This window comes from Giraffa tippelskirchi, chromosome 1, assembly GCF_054371585.1.
Source record: "Giraffa tippelskirchi isolate mGirTip1 chromosome 1, T2T-mGirTip1v1.2.pri, whole genome shotgun sequence".
NCBI lineage: Eukaryota > Metazoa > Chordata > Mammalia > Artiodactyla > Giraffidae > Giraffa > Giraffa tippelskirchi.
Genome location: NC_137275.1, coordinates 18,953,980 through 18,969,278, shown reverse-complemented (window position 1 = coordinate 18,969,278; position 15,299 = coordinate 18,953,980). Strand labels below are relative to the sequence as shown.

The 15,299-nt window shown below is 42.6% G+C and overlaps 1 long non-coding RNA gene across 1 annotated transcript; it reads right to left on the bottom strand.

The window, feature by feature from the left end:
- Positions 1-11,873: 11,873 nt before the first annotated feature.
- On the bottom strand, positions 11,874-12,994 carry LOC145511321 (uncharacterized). The gene is made up of 2 exons (XR_014057797.1): positions 12,885-12,994; positions 11,874-12,415 (listed from the first exon to the last, which is right to left on the bottom strand). It is a non-coding gene; the product is annotated as an uncharacterized LOC145511321 (long non-coding RNA).
- Between the last annotated feature and the right edge of the window lie 2,305 nt (positions 12,995-15,299).

The window sequence follows — 15,299 nt, the reverse complement described above, 5'->3', positions numbered from 1 at the left end:
ATTCTTCCCACTGGTCTCCACCCCCCAACCCTCACTCTAGGGTTCATAAATTATCACAAGCACTACCAACTCTCTCCTTGCAACCCTCAGTCTATTCCGGCTCAGCATGGTTAATCCACACTGGGTGTTAGGATAGGGTGGTTGGGTAAATCAACTTACTTCAAGGCATAAATGACCAAAGATATTTGCCATTTATTCATTTATAATATTTATTTATTTGGCTGCTCTGGGTCTTAGTCATAGCACGTGGGATCTTTAGTTGAGGCTTGTTGGATCTAGTTCCCTGACCAGGAATCGAACTTGGACCCCCTACATTAGGAGTGTAGAGTCATAGCCAATGGACCACCAGGGAAGTCCTGATATTTACTTTTTCAATGAGATGCTTTTAACCCAAATGGATCTATAGTTGGTAGAACTCTAGGCAGTGACAAAGAGCAATGAAAGTGAAGACTTTGCAAACAGTGACAAAGGGTGGTGAAGGAAGTCTGGGGACATCTTTGATATCACCCACCTAGGCCACAACAAACGAGCTACTTACCAGCAAGAGTCACACATCCTCAGCTAGGAGAGAAGTAGAGGGGAAAACAGGAGATGCTGTTCTTGTAAAGCCATGGGATGCTTCCCCCTTTGCCTTGGGTGTTGCCTACTCTCTTTATGTCACTGGTCATGGTTGTCTCTGGCCTATGTCCTTAGTCAATCCAGCTGGGCTTATAATTGTACAAACTGTGATAAAAGAAACATATCCCAGGATACCTTTCCTTAAAAGCAGTTCTTCTAAGATACCAGACTTTGGACCAGTATGTTCACAAGGATCTATAAGCAGAGTTTGAAAGGAAGCAAACCCAAAAAAGCTTGATAAAAAGAGACAATGAAAATGCTATATATATGGGCAAAAGGCTATATGTATTCTTTGGTCCCTGGGGATTCCCTCATACAAAGACTGCAAAAGAAGGTACAGGTTCTTTAGTTAAACCTGATGAACTTCTTGTGTTAAATGTCAAAAGCAGTTAAGGAATCACAACCCTGAACAAAACAGTGAACTAGCAGGCTTTGCTAATGACTGTCCCTCTCATAATAGTGAGTTGGCGAAAAAGTTCACTTGGGTTTTTCCATAAGATTTCAAAGAAAAACCCAAGCGAAATTTTTGGCCAACCCAATATATGCACATAAACACTCCATTTCTTAGTTTTCCCACAAAAATAAAACTTTGTGCTTGATTGTCTACAATAGCAAAAGGTTGGGGAAAAAATCTAATGTCTATCAACAAGGAAGTTGTGAAATAAACAATAGAATGTCTGCACAATGAGGTATTAGGCAGCTATCAAAAAGGACAAGGAAGCTATTTTCTGGCACAGGAATAACTCCCATAGAGATTGAACATATAAAGGTGTTACTTGCTGTGTAAGAAGGAGCCATACAGTGATATACTTCTTCATATCATTGAATTTGCATAAATAAATCAGAATTAGATGGTTACTCAGACTTCCATTGTGGCTCAGTTGGGAAAGAATCTGCATGCAATGCAGGAGACCCAGGCTCAATCCCTGGGTGGGGATGATCCCCTGGAGAAGGAAATGGCAGTCCACTCCAGTATTTTTGCCTGGAAAAGCCCATGGACAGAGGAGCCTGGTGGACTATTGCCCACGGTGTTGCAAAGAGCTGGACACGACTTAGCAACTAAACCACCTGATGGTTACTTGTACAGAGAAAATGGGAGGGGAATCGAAATAATAGGACCTGGGGTGACAGGCAGACTTTTCACCATTTTCTATTGTTGGGATTTTTGAGCCATGAAAATGGATTACCTGTTCTAAAGCTTCTGTGATTAGAATCTGAAATATTTTCAAACTGGTTTGTTGAGAGCATTTGTTATGCTATTCTCCAGGGAAGTAGGTTGAACTTGGACAATATTCTCCATTGGATGGAGGAGGAAACTGAGCCTCCAGGTGATCTGGCTAAAATCCCACCTCTGCCATTCTTTGATCTTGAGCCAACCGCTTAGCTCTTCTAACCCATCTGTGACCTTGGAATAATAATAGAATTGAAATGGTGAGTATGGAGTGGCAGATGAGGCCTCAGTGAAAGTTAGCTGCTGTTCTACGGCTGGTCAGTGTCTGAGATCCTAGAACCCAGGTTTCCTGATTCCTAGTCCAGTGTGCACTTCACCAGAAGCTCTGTAGGAAAGTGGCTGCTCTTATTTTTTATTTTTTAAAAAAAATGTGGACCTTTTAAAAGTCTTTATTGAATTTGTCACAATATTGCTTCTGTTTTGATTTTTTGGCCCTGAGGCATGTAGGATCTTAGCTCCCTAAGCAGGCATAGAATCCACATCCCCTACATCGGAAGGCTAAGTCCCAACCACTGGACCACTGGGGAAGTCCCAGTGGCTGTTCTTTACTGTTCAAATATTTCGAGATTTCTTGGAAGGAAGGTATCTTCTAAGAGGTAAGACTCATTTGGTATTAATAAAGGAAAGCCTCTGAAAAGAATAGATTTTCCCTCTAAAAGTTCTTCTGTTTTCTGGTTGTTATAACACTTTAAGCATTGATGGATGAATTACTATGTCTGAGGTTTGATTAAATACACTCGAGGGCTAGAGGAAGTAGGTGGGGAGTGTAGATGAAACAAATTGGCTGTAAGTTAAAAACTTGAAGATCTATGATACTAGATGAAACTAGATAATGTGTACATGGAGGTTTATCTACTAACTTGTCTACTTTTAGATATGTTTAACATTTTCCATAATAAAAGGTAAATATGTATATATATATACTCACACATATATATATAGTAGCAGAATAAAGATGGCTACAAATTCTCTGATACTCCCTCTTTTTGAGTGGTGCGGTCTACGTCTCCTCCCCTTAAGTTGGTGGCTGTTTTGATCCACAGAATACAGTAGAAGTGACCCTCCCTGTGTTAGTTTACTGACTTTGGCTTTAAAAGACTGGCAGCTTCTAGCCACTGTCTCTTGGGACACAAGCCTGGATCCCGGAGTTGCCATGTACGAAGTCTGACTTTCCTGCTGAGAGACCACAAGGAGCGGTCTTGAGACCACACAGAGAGGGGAGGGGGCTCAGCTTTCTGACTGTTGCCACTGAGGAGCCCAGCTCCTTGGGAATGAAGCTATCTTTGTCCCCACCAGCCCAGCCCTGTGACCAGCTGGATACCGCTGAGTGACTTAGTTCTTGCACCTCATAAAATGCACCTTTATGCATTCTCATAAAGCAGGAGAATTGCCCAGTCAAACTTGCTCAGTCAAAATTCCTGCCTCACAGAGAGTGAGCATAGTGAGAAGACTGCTGTTTTAACCCCATATTTCATGGTTGTTTGTTACACAGCAGTAGAGAGATAACACACACATGGACATACTTACTTTTTTATATTATTAATTTTTTTATTGAAGTATAGCTGATTTGTTGTTGTTGTTGTTGAGTTGCTAACTCATGTCTGACTCTTTATGACCCCACGGACTGTAGCCCACCAGGCTCCTCTGTCCATGGGATTTTCCAGGCAAGAATACTGGAGCAGGTTGCCATTACCTTCTCCAGGGGATCTTTCCAACCCAGGAATCGAATTCACATTTCCTGCGTTAGCAGGGAGATTCTTTGCCACTGAGCCACCAAGGTAGCCTCAATATTGTTCTATTTATTGCTATACAACAAAGTGATTCAGTTATTCTTTTTTTAATGTTCTTTTCCCAGACACACTTACTTTAAAAACTAACTGCAAGACATTTAAACATCTGGCTACCTAAAATGTTGTGGCATAATCAAACTAAGGTATCAAATTATGAAGAGCTTGGTTCTCAGTGTGAAAAATTTATTTAAGTATTTGAAATTCAGGACAGTATTATAAGAGCAGACTGGGTCTTTTTAGTAAGTAAATTGTAATAACAGGTTGTGAAAGACTTTCAGAGTCTGAGAAGTTCTATTAGTCTTCATCTGGTACCAATTTTGCTGACAAAACTAAAAAGTCTCAAAGGGACAAAAAACTGTCAAAAGTTCTTAGGGAAAAACGAACACAAACAGCTTACAGATAGATGCAGCCATATCTCAATTAAATGTGATTTAGTGGCCTCTTTTCATAGTTTTCAGTGTCATCCTTTCATTTGGTAATATGCATGTTCCATAAATTAATCATAATCTTTTGAGCATCCATTGATTTTTAAATACAGTTTATTTATCATCTGCTTGTGCAAATTGCAATTAAGTTGACTTAAGTGGTAATTTCAATTGACAGAGATAGCTCCAATTTATTTACATTCATACATGACATAAAAACAACAAAAACAAAAAAGACAGAACTTCCTGTGTCCTAGTGCTTTCTATAGAACCTTTTCCAGCTCTTGGATTGGGCAGATCAAACTCCAGCTTTTCAGGAAGATCCCTCCTGCTTACCCTATTGCAGAACAGCGTCCCAGATTACTCTGACCCCTGGCTCTCTTTACTCTGTGGTCACTCTGAGGGCATTATATTTTACATTGGATTGTTGCTGTCTTTCTCCGCCATATACAGGTAAGACCCTTTGGACCTAAAACATTGAGTGGCATCTAGTAGATACGTAATAAATATTTGTTTAAGTGAATATTTTTATCCCAATTGATTTATGGTGAGAAACCACCTAAATGTATCAAAATATGGGAACGATTAAATAAGTTACATTGGGGTTGGCCAAAAAGTTTGGCAGCCACATCCGACTCTTTGTGACCCCATGAACCGCAGCATGCCAGGCCTCCCTGTCCATCACCAACTCCTGGAGTCTACCCAAACTCATGTCCATCGAGTCAGTGATGCCATCCAGCCATCTCATCCTCTGTTGTCCCCTTCTCCTCCTGCCCCCAATCCTTCCCAGCATCAGGGTCTTTTCCAAAGAGTCAACTCTTTGCATGATGTGGCCAAAGTATTGGAGTTTCACCTTCAACATCAGTCCTTCCAATGAACACCCAGGACTGATCTCCATGAGCAAACTTTTTGGCTAACCCAATAGTATGGCCATGTGTTAGAATAATATGCAAATTATGATGCAGTGCTAAGTTCCGAAGCAGTACACCGTGGGAGGACTTCAAAATTATGACAGGTCTGCAGGAGGAGACCACCGGCCTCCTGACACAGTTTCTCTTCTCTGGGAAAAATGATTAATAGTCATTAGCTTGTTCTGAAACATAAGAAGGCAGTTAGGCATCTGCTGCCTGAGGGAAGGACAGAGTGTTTTCTGTGGCTGAGCCAAGTTCTCTGTTGGGGGCTTCTCCGTGCAAATCATTCTCAGGAGGAAGTGCTCTTGTTTGCATGAGGAGCCCAGGACCTTCTGAGGGGAAGTGACTGTCCCTGAAACTCAAAGTTAAATGAGTCTGTTGGGTCAGGCTGGAAGGGCCCTAAGGCTTGCAGCTGGCATAAGGCAGAGGGTATTTTGAGAAAATAACCTTGAGGGTAGAAAGAGATAGGACGGGTAGCCTATTGTGTCCTGAGCTGGCAAACATCAGTGACCATACTAGGCCCGTGAACATGAACGTAGGGGAGTGTGCCAGGGCACAGGGTCTTGGAGGCAGGCCCATGCCAGGGATGTGGCTCTAAGAATGCTGACCTCACCAAATGGTCCATTTAGTGGCCAACTTCTCAGCCATGCTTAACACTGCAAGGTGGTTAAATACAGGCTGTAGTCTCTGGGACCCTAGGGAGATTCACTCTCACTATCTCCCCTGGCCCCTGGATGACATCAGAGTCACCCCCACCCCACCCCAGCAGGCAGGAAGACACCCCTCAAATGACAAGTATACAAGGAAGCCAGACTGAACTTCCTGTGAACCTTGGTAAGAAATTCAAGTAATTCTCTTTGGGAAATCAGGGAATGGAGGAATTGTGTTCCATCTCATACTATAAAGTCAGATATCTTCATTACAGGTTCTACTGGGTTAAAGGGTGACCCCCCCCCCCCACATTCGTGTCCACCTGAGACCTCAGAATGTGACTTGATTTGGAAATAGGGTATTTGCAAAAGCAATTAGTTAGGATGAGGTCATATTGGACTAGGCTGGAGCCTAAAGCCAGTGACTGGTGTTCTTATAAGAAGGCCATGTGAACATACAGAGAAGCAGACACGTAAGGAAGAAGGCCGTGTGAAGACAGAGGTAGGGACTGGAGCAATGCTGCCATCAGTCAAGGAGGCCAAAGATCGCCAGCACCCACCAGAAGCTAGAAGAAGCAAGGAAGGATCCTCTTCTAGGGTCTTCGAAGGGAACATGGCCCTACTAATATCTTGATTTGGGGGCTTCTAGCCTTCATGAGAGATAAGTTTCTATTGTTTGAAGACATCCTGTTTGTGTTACTTTGTTCCAACAGTCCTAGGAAACTAATACACATGCATTTATAGAATGAAGTTAACTTTGAAAAAAAATGATAGATAAGTACCTGTATGTGTATTCACAGGGGAAGGCATACAAAAAAAAGTGGAATCTTACACAAAGAACATGTAGCAAAATGTTAGCTGTGGTTATTTTTAGTGGTATGAAAATGATCAACTTTTATTTCCTTCTTTTTTCTCCTTCAATTTCTCTATAACCAGCAGTTATTGCTTTAATAATCAGAACTAAATTAACTGCTCCTCTAATGCATGCTTCTGGCACATTAACACCCAAATCTGTAAATCAGATTGCTTTAAATTCCACTTTTAAAAGTACTTACAGGGACTTCCCTGGTGGTCCAGTGGCTAAGGCTCTATGCTTACAATGCAGGGACCTGGGGGTCACTCCCTGGTCAGGGAACTAGATCCTACATGCCACAACAAAGATTGAAGACCCACATGCCAAGACCTGGTGCACCCAAATAAGTAAATAAACAAATAGTAAAAATAAAAAGTACTTATACTGGTTTAATCAGTATTTTCCACCAAATGTATGTCTTTCTAAACACAGCTATGGTTTGGTTTTGTTTAGTTTTTTATTTCTTTGTTTTATTTTCTGTCAAAAGATAATCCTCTTCAAGTTACAAAACTCCATAGGCCCGTGAAGTTTATTTCTCAATTCTTCCTTCTAACCACATTGATGTTTAAAATTAGCTGGTGTTTCTAGTTTTCTAAGGAATAAATGAAAGAACCTCGATAATGATAATGATCAGTCTTACTCTGTGCTGAGCATTATTCTGTGCGTTTACACATTGACCTGGGCTAGAACCCTCTTCATCTCCAAAATGTCCAGTGTGGATAATTAATTATGCAATTACCCTGACTATGAAGTCCTACTGTGTATGTTTGCACATGTGTGTGTGTGTGCACGCGTGTGCTCAGTTGCTTCAGTCATGTCCGACTCTTTACAGCCCTATGGATTGTAGCCCGCCAGGCTCCTCTGTCCATGGGATTCTCCAGACACGAATATGGGAGTGGATTGCCGTGCCCTACTCCTGGGGGATCTTGCCAAACCAGGGATCGACCCTGATTCTCCTGCATTTTGGGCAGGTTCTTTACCACTGAACCGCCGGGGAAGCCCCATGAAGTCCTATTACTATACCCCATTTTACAAAAGAGGAAACCAAGGCACAGAGCAATTCAAGAACCTGCCCAAGTTCACAAAAGGAAGTGAGGGACAGAGCTGAGATCTGAACCCAAACTCCAGAATCCATGCTCTCCTAAACTCTAAACAATACATTTGCACTACATCTGGTAGAAGAATATGGAAGAGTAGAGATACTATAAGTGAAATATAACTTTTTGCTAAGTAATTAGGTGCTTTAGATGTTACTTTTTTAGTTTTTGTTTTGATGTGGACCACTCTTTTTTTTTAAGTCTTTATTGAATTTGTTACAATATTGCTTCTGTTTTATGTTTTGGTTTTTTGGCCATGAGGCAGGTGCCATCTTAGCTCTCCAACCAGGGATCAAACCCACACCCCTGCATTGGAAGACAGTCTTAACCCCTGAACCACCAGGAAAGTGCCCTTTAGGTGTTATTTAAAATCTACTTTATATCCTTCAAATAAGCATGATCCGGAGTAAAACAGATGTAATATGTTCTCTTAAAGTCCTGGAAAAATGAGTCTGAAATTGTTCTTACATAAGAGCACAACCGTTAGGCAAGGACATGGTTAGAAAATCAAAAGGCTGCAGAGACCAGATGACTCCAGGGCACAGGGCAAACCGATCCCTGACTTACAACTTTTCACTGCCTCTCTGCCCTCAGAATCAAGTCTAACAGTCCTTACCCAGACTCCAAGACCCTGTTCACCTTTCCAGTCTTACAGGTCTTTTTTCTGCTTCTGGGACATTTCATCTTTTCTGCTACTTCCAGGTTTTTCTCTACACAAGCTGTTCCCTCTGCCTGAAGAGCCCTCCCTTCTTCGCCATCTTTGCCAAGAAAGTTAGAGGTTAAACTCCACTTTTCAGAGAGGTATTTCTCGACCCTGGTCCCCACCCCTCCACTCCACTCTACCACCCCCACCCTGGACCCTCTGTGAGTTTGGGTCCCTCAGTTACACACAGCAAGGGCTTGCTTGGCTCATGTTTGTAACGCTCATGGCTCCAGTCCAGCCTCTGTCTTCTTCATTCTGCTGGAGGGCCCTTATTCAACTTGCTTAATGCCACGTCCCCAGCATCAACACACAGGGAGTCATCTGGAAATATTTGTAAACTGAATTCCTGACAATCACACAGACTAAAGGAAACAGAAGACTCTCCTCCACACACACATAAGCTTTGGGCTTGAAATGTTTACCACTAGTGAAAGCAGTCGACAAGAATACATCAATCATGAGTGCATGCGTGCTAAGTTGCTTCAGTCGTGTCTGACTCTTTGTGACCCTATGGACTATAGCCCGCCAGGCTCCTCTGTCCATGGGATTCTCTAGGCAAGATTATTGGGGTAGGTTGCCATGCCCTCCTCCAGGGGATCTTCCTGACCCAGGGATCGATCCAGCATCTCTTGTTTCCCACATTGGCATGTGTGTTAGTTGCTCAGTCGTATCCTACTCTTTGCGACCCCATGGACTGCAGCCCTCCAAGCCTCCTCTGTCCATGGGATTTTCCATGTTTTTTTTTTTTTTTTACCACTAGTGCCATCTGGAAAGCCCACATCAATCATAAGACTGCAATATTAACAGAGTGGGGTTAAGGCCATGGCTGAGGTTGTCTTATTTAGTCACCCTTAAAGCAAATGGTTAAATTCATCAAATAGGATTTTGAGAAGATGTCTTGCCTGCATTAAATTAACTATGATATGTTCTAGTTTGCACATAAGAATTTACATTTCTCAGATCTCATCTTGTACTGAAAGATCCAGCTTCCATCTGACACTAAGATATGCTCCACATTAGGAAGATAAATAAGCAGACCTGGAACTAACAAATGATTAGATGTCATAGGGGCTAATTGTTTTTCCCTGCTGGAGAAATTAGTCATGACATATACAAATATCAACTATAGGTATTTATAGCAGGAAAGTAAAAGTGTTAGTCGCTCAGTCATATCCAACTCTTTGCGACCCCACGGACTATAGCCCACCAGGCTCCTCTGTCCATGAAATTCTCCAGGCAAGAATACGGAGTGGGTAGTCATTCCTTTCTCCAGGGGAGCTTCTCGATCCTGGGATCGAACCCAGGTCTTCTGCATTGCAGACAGATTCATTACCGTCTGTGTCACCAGGGAGAGGTAACCAAAAAGCAAGAAAACTGATTTTTTAATGATAGTTATGAATTCTTCTGTTAGTTTATGTAACTTGGAGATCAGCTGCCTGGGTACACCCCACATATTCCAGAATTGTGGGAGCCACTCTGTTAGGTAACATTTAAATAAAAATTTTCAACTACATAGGGTATCAGATGGTGATGAGTTGACAAATTCTATGGAGAAAGTTAAACAGGACAGAGCACTAGGGAGTGAGGGCACAGAGGAGTGTTAAGCATCCTGGGCAAAGCCTCCCCAAGAAGGTGGCTTTTGAGAAAAGACTTGAAGTTGGTGCGGGAGGGGTGGAGGTAGGACAGAGAGGGTGCAATTTCCAGCAACCTTTCCAGCAAGTTCCAAGGCCCCCATGTCTGGTGAGTTCAGGAACCCAGAGGCTGATCTGCCTGGAGCAGACCCAGCAAAGTGGAGAGAAGCAGAAGGTGGAGACTGAGCAGCTTGGGGTAGGAAATAAAAGGTCTGTAAGGTCTTGGCTTTTAACCTGATGAAGTGGGAAGACACTGGAGGGTGTGGCAAGAGGTATCATATGATCTGACAGCTTGTTGAGTAGAGGCTGAAGGGTCAAGGGTGAAAGCTCAGCGAATAATCTGGAGGCTTCTGCAGAAAAGCAGACCAGGGAAGATGGTGACTTGAATCAGGGAGCTGGCAGTGGCTGATGAAAAGAGGTCAGATTATAAATATATTTTGAAGATGGAACCACTTGTCTGATTACTTCCTTTTCAGTGTTGATACAATAGCCACATTTTCTTCCAGAAAACTGGTGCCAATTAGTACTCCCTATGGGCAATTTATAACCTCAGCTATGTAGATGACACCACCCTTATGGCAGAAAGTGAAGAAGAACTAAAGAGCCTCTTGATGAAAGTGAAAGAGGAGAGTGAAAAAGTTGGCTTAAAGCTCAACGTTCAGAAAACTAAGATCATGGCATCCGGTCCCATCACTTCATGGGAAATAGATTGGGAAACAGTGGAAACAGTGACAGGCTTTATTTTGGGGGGCTCCAAAATCAGGGCAGATGGTGACTGCAGCCATAAAATTAAAAGACGCTTACTCCTTGGAAGGAAGGTTATGACCAACCTAGACAGCATATTAAAAAGCAGAGACATTACTTTGCCAACAAAGGTCCATCTAGTCAAGGCTATGGTTTTTCCAGTAGTCATGTATGGATGTGAGAGTTGGACTATAAAGAAAGCTGAGTGCTGAAGAATTGATGCTTTTGAACTGTGGTGTTGGAGAAGACTCTTGAGAGTCCCTTGGACTGCAAGGAGATCCAACTAGTCCACCCTAAGGGAGATCAGTCCTGAGTGTTCATTGGAAGGACTGATGTTGAAGCTGAAACTCCAATACTTTGGCCACCTGATGCGAAGGGCTGACTCATTTGAAAAGACCCTGATGCTGGGAAAGATTGGGGGCAGGAGGAGAAGGGGACGACAGAGGATAAGATGATTGAATGGCATCACCGACTCAATGGACATGAGTTTGAGTAAACTCCAGGAGTTGGTGATGGATAGGGAGGCCTGGCATGCTGCGGTTCATGGGGTCGCAGAGTCAGATACAACTGAGCGACTGAACTGAACTGAACTGATGGGCAATTTAATGGGCTTCCTTTGTAGCTCAGCTGGTAAAGAATCTACCGACCATACAGGAAACTCAGGTTTGATTCCTGGGTCGGGAGATACCTGATATTCTTGCCAGGGAAACCCCATGGACAGAGGAGCCTGGCGAGCTATAGTCTATGGGATCACAAGAGTTGGACACGGCTTAGCAAATAAACCACTTTTTCTATACCTTCACCAATAGTGAATTAATGTATTGCTTAAAATTTTAGAAGTGAAAGTTAATTCACATTATTTCTCTTTGGAGGGAGTCAGTTATTTCATTAAATGACTAAACTACAAGAAACACCTTGGAGTTGAGAACCCCTCCCTTAGTAGGCAAGAGCTGTGAGCTGTATACCATCAGCCTATTGGGATGACTAAATTGCTGAGCTGACCTCGTGTTGCATGCAGACCCATCTTTGCTCTCTCAAACCACATTAGAAAAGTGACAAGGTCAAATCGCGCAACTGGAAGTGGCTCACCACCTGGACATTTCACTTTGCCCTCCCACAATGAAAGGACTCTAGCTTCTTGTAGATTTGCTGTTGCTATTGACATTGAGGAATAGTTGTTTGTTTTACTTAAGACGAAATGATTCAAAGCACTTTTCTAAGGCTCAGTATTTCAAGAACTTGTTGACTTTCCCACATGACGGTCCACCCAAGCGACCAGCAGAGCCTGCGCCTAGCAACTGTCCTTCAGCCCTCGATTTCTGGGTTTGCACTCATCCACTCTGGGGTGTGCACATTGTCATTTCATTTCTCACTTCGTTCTGCTGCGATAATTGCACGTTTGGGAAAAGGCAGCTAAAATATCACTGAGAAAATAAGAAAAGAAAAAGGTGACTTCTTGGGGTGCTTCTGTTAATTTAAGTCTTTACTCTGGTTTGCTTTCTGTCTGGCTTCTGATTTTATGTATTTACTCCTCAGGGCTGGAGTAATTGCATTTCTGGACTTTCTTCTTCCGAGTTGGCTTAGTAAGATTCTTACAACACCTCAAAGGTTTTGTTTTGTTCCAATATATTCGGTTCCTTTGGATTGTTTGTCCTTAATGTTTTTCATCACTTCTTTGTCCCCTCCACCCCTTTGCAGATTTTCTATTGTTCACACACTGGTTTCTTCTTGCACCTGGAATTGTCTGCTGAGACATCTCCGTCTGCAACCAAATTGAAAAGAGGTTGTTTCAGTAGGAGAGTCGCCTTCTTTCTTAGCATGTGCTTGCATTTCTGTGACAATTTGGGCAATGAACTAATTTCCCAGTGTTTGGCAGTACACCAGGATTGTTGACGCATCCATCACACCCCCCTTACGCGAGAAGGAAGAGTTCTGATTAAATCTCCCCCAAAGTCCCTCCCACTTGTCACTCACTTCTGCCTGGCTCTCCTGCTTCCCTTTGGTGGGAATTTTGGTTTTACATGAGAAAGAATTATTTTCTAGGTTAGATTTTTCCAAGGTAGCAATTTAACTGTGGTGGTTATCCTTTTTAAGAAGGTATGTCTTATTTTGGAACTGAGAAAGAAGCAGGGGGAATTCCACGAAAAATAACAGTGAAAGAAAAGAAGTGAGGTTGCAAATACACTGCCACCTGAATTTCCATTTAAATTGAGAAATAGTTCACACGATACCATCAAAACGCAAGGCCTCCTTAGACGTGGGAGTCTGATCATCAATTAGTCTTCCTCGTTGCTTGGTTGGAGTTTACCTTTGAAAGCCTGGTTCTATGGAAGCCGTTGTCAAGGAAACCTGGACTGCAAGGCACTTCCTGAGTTCTTTCCGTGGGTCCCGCCTCCGAGAGCTTGGGTGTGCCGTGGGGGCTTCTGTCTGCAGCTTATTATAGTTTTATCTTGATTAATATGAACAATCACTTGCTGACTCAGGGAAATTTTTTTTGCATCTCATGATGAGGCATTGAAAAAAATGATACTGTCATTTTGTTCACCAGCTGGATTTTAATGGATGTTCCACTTAACAGGTATTCACTAATACTGTGTACCACACACCATTCTCAAAGACTTTCATATGTGGACTTAGGATGGTGCCCTAGTAAAAATATGAGTCATGAAAACTACCTAGATTTTTAATTATGTGAAGATGAAAATTGTGATCTAAACATTATTCATAGTCTCCATTTCCCTACTGACAGGGATATAAGACTCATGGATTAAGAGAGTCTTCATCTGTTCAGTGTGATTCTTTAAATGTTTCTTTCAGCACAGCTTTTAGATTTTCCTTTGCTTAAGCCCTTGTGCTCTAATGTGAGGGTTTTTAAATAGATAATTTTTTGTTTGACTTAGTTTAGGGAAAACCCATAATACTCTGTTATTTGGCTCTATTCTGAACTTAGCTATTCCCTAAAGTCATCTTCTAAATGAAATGAGGAACTTGGAAAAATGATTTTGTTTCCAATACAGTAAGAAATCAGCAGATCGTCTTTCCTAGCTGAGTCCATCGGGCTGCTATCACAAAATAGCTTACAAACAACAGGAATTTATCTCTTATATTTCTGGAGGCTAGAGGTCTGAGATCAGGCTACCCGCAGGGTTGGGTGATGAGCCATCTCACTGTGTCTTCACATGTGGAAGGGATGAAGGAGCCCATTCAACAGGGCTCCACTCTCATGACTTAAGCACCTTCTAAAGGCCCCTTCTCTTTATACTATATTAGTATTATAGTAATATAGTATACTACATGTGCTCATTGCTCAGTCATGTCCGACTCCTTGCAACCCCATGGACTATAGCCCTCCAGGCTCCTCTGTTCATGGGATTTTCCAGGCAAGAATACTGGAGTGGGCTGCCATTTTCTCCTCCAGGGGATATTTCCAACTCAGGGATCGAACCCAGGTCTCCTGCATTGCAGGCAAATTATTGTCTGAGCCACCCGGGAAGCCCCATATAATATATATACTATATGTAATATAGTATACTATATGTGTGTATATAGTAGTATAGTATACTATAATATGAGCTTCCCTGAGGCTCAGAGGTAGAGAATCTGCCTGCCAATGTAGGAGATGTCGGTTTGATCTCTGATTCAGGAAGATCCCTTGGAGAAGGAAATGGCAACCCACTCCAGTGTTTTTGCCTGGGAAATCCATAGGGTTGCAAAGAGTCAGACATATCTTAGTGAGTAAAAAGAACCCAAATATTATAAATAGTAATATAGTATATCATCTTTGGGGGTCAAGATTTTAAAATATGAATTTTGGAGGTGGGGCAGAAATATTCAGACCATAGCGCTAGCTCAGCAACTCTGTACTATTCATAATACCTGTGATCTTGTAAGTTCGGGTCAAAATTAGATGGCTAATGTTCATTCATTCCCTCATTCATTCATTCATCTAGCCATCTAACATTTACTTTGAGGAAGCCTCTGTAACTAACAGTGTAACTTCAGTGAAAGACCATGTGGTACAGCAGATTGATGACTCATCTGAGCTAAGGCTGTGTGTAGATGGACTACAGCCAGGTCTCATATACAGTAATAAAGGGCTTGGGTTTTTTTTCTTGTAGCAAATGAAAGCCATTGCAAGATTGCAGTCAGAGGGATAATGAGTGGCTGACGGCAACATGGAGGACAAATCAGGGTGGAAGAGGGGCGGCAGGTGCTAGTCAAGGAGTGTGTTGAGTGGTCCAGGCAAGCCTGATCTGACGATGGGACACCCAGAGTGCAGATGGGAGAAAACATGCTCTAGAGGTGTTTACGAGGAAGAATTGTAAAGATCTGATCTATTATCCCAGAGGCACTAGGCGGGGTGACTTTGACTCCCAAGCAGGAGAGGACGGATGTCAGAGGTAGGAAGATAAAATTGTGGGTTTGGGAGGTGCCGAGTGCGGGCTGCCTGAAGGGAAGTTCAAGAGAGCTCTGCAAAAGCCGAGCCAGGAGTTCAGGACACCTGAAGTGCATCCTACTGCCAACAAAACATCCTCACTTTTGTTTCTGGGTCTCTCCGTTATTCTCACTTTCCCAAGCCCACTGTGACAATCTGTTAATAGCTCTTCTCCTGGTCTTGTCTCTGCTCCGTGAAATTCTCTCTTCAT